Source organism: Capsicum annuum, unplaced genomic scaffold (assembly GCF_002878395.1).
Source record: "Capsicum annuum cultivar UCD-10X-F1 unplaced genomic scaffold, UCD10Xv1.1 ctg3464, whole genome shotgun sequence".
Classification (NCBI taxonomy): Eukaryota; Viridiplantae; Streptophyta; class Magnoliopsida; order Solanales; family Solanaceae; genus Capsicum; species Capsicum annuum.
In genome coordinates, this window is record NW_025841499.1 from 156 (window position 1) to 2,201 (window position 2,046).

The 2,046-nt window shown below is 29.6% G+C and overlaps 1 pseudogene; it reads left to right on the forward strand.

Moving 5' to 3' along the window:
* The first annotated feature begins 596 nt into the window (after window positions 1-596).
* LOC124891372 lies at window positions 597-1,170 on the forward strand (annotated as a pseudogene).
* Window positions 1,171-2,046: the final 876 nt, after the last annotated feature.

Genomic DNA, 2,046 nt, shown 5'->3' on the forward strand with positions numbered 1-2,046 from the left:
AAATAGATATGTAATGCCAAATATATCCTTAATTATTAAAACATATTTGAAATTTCAAAAATATCCTTGGTTGTCCTCAACTCTCCTTTCTATATAGTAGAAAAAAAAAAGAAATGGCCAAAAGAGCGCCCAATCTTTGCCCCAAATCTCAACTACACTTATACTTTGCGGGGGTCGAACATTTTAAAAATAGAATTGTTACCCACCTCCCCCAAAACTCACACCCAGATGTGTAATAGAAAGTGAGCAACACGCACTTGCCATGTCATGCCACGTAATTTTCACGTAATATTATATTTTTATATTAAAAAAAAATTAATTATTATTCTTTTATGCATATATATATATATATATATTCTCTTTCTCTACATTTTTAATAAGCTAATATACCTTCTATCTTCTCTCTAACTTTTGGCCCCTCAATCTACGGTCGTCTCTCGGAGCTCCGATCGGCGGAGCTCCAATGGATACTGTGAAAAATCAACAATTTTCGTTTTTTAGAAACTAAAAAAGAAGTATTGTTCATTGTTAGTTTTTTGTACTTAAATTTCTGTATTTTGAAACAGTGCCATATAAAACATTAATACTCGCATCAGATTATTCGTCTTTTATATTTCTTGTTCATTTTGTGTTCTGTTTTTGAATTCAATAAGAGATTTTTGAATTTTATTTTCATGGATTGTGTTGAATCCCTGAAGTATTTGAGTTTGAGTGCTGATTTGGGATTTGAGTTTTTGGCGTTTGGGTAGCTTGGACAGTTGTATAAAGTTTTGGAGTTGTTGTTGTTGTTTAATTTGAGATTGAGAGTTTTGTAATTTAGTTGGTATTGTAAAAATTGTCTATTTTTTTGTGATTTTTGTGGGAAATCAAGTGAATTGAGAAATGGGTGTTGTTCCAAAAATGATTTGATGGAAAATGTAGTGAAAAGTTGAAGTCTTGTAAGACTGGGTTATTGATGAATTCGAACTTAGAAGAGGAAAAAAATGGTGGTTTATTGGAATTGGATGATGAGAAGGAAGAGTTCGAAGAAGAGTGTAATGATGAAAATAAACTGTTTGATGTTTTGTCACTAAGAAAAATGGTAAAGATGGAAAGGCAGAGAACAAATGTTGCTTGTTTGGAAGATAATAGAGATGAGGAAGATAAAGAGATTGGTTAGAGTAGCCATTGAAGAGCTGTTGAAACTTTTTATGAGAGTATTTTGGGATGGTGATGAAGAAAAAGAAAAAATAAAATTAAAAAGAAATGTAAAAAATATTTTTTTAAGATTTTCGGACTACTCACTCTCTCAGAGAGAGTGAGATACACTTTCTTTGCTACATAAGTCTTTAGGGGTGTAATAATTCTATTTTTAAAACGTTCAGGGATCATAGGAACCCCGTAAGTGTAAGTGTGTAGTTGAAATTTGGGACAAAGGTTAGGACTTTTTTGACCATTTTCTCTAGAAAAAAATCAAAAACATATTCATTTTATTCAATATTTTTAAACTTGAAAAATAAAATTAGAATTATATTTGATTATTGTTCAAAAATATTTTAGAGTTTGATTGTACTTTTTTACGAGGTGAAAAGACAAATTGAGGCAAAAAAAAAAAAGAAGTAAAAACACCTAAAAAAAATTAAAAATTTTAAAGATGCACTTTGAAATATGTTTTAAATTTTAATGATCAAATAAATATGTATAGTCAAATGCTAACTAAATATGGCGTTTGGAAAGACTTGACTAAATAGTCATGTATTTTGAAATACGTTTGAAATATTGTGAATAATATGTATGATCAAACGCTTACTAAATCGACCATTTGAAAGACTTGACTAAAGAGTCATTCTATATAATAAGAATTAAAATAAATAGATAAATAAATTGAAAAGAAAAGAGCAAGATTTAGAGAGTCCGGAGCCTAAAAGGCGAATTTTTTTAGTTAAAATTTCAAAAAGGCACCCCAATACTGAAAAATTTCAAAAGGGACAAGGTAAGTAAACACAGGTATTTACCTTGTCTATTAAGAAGTTAACGCCGTCACTGCAAATGTTAGAATGTAAGGTA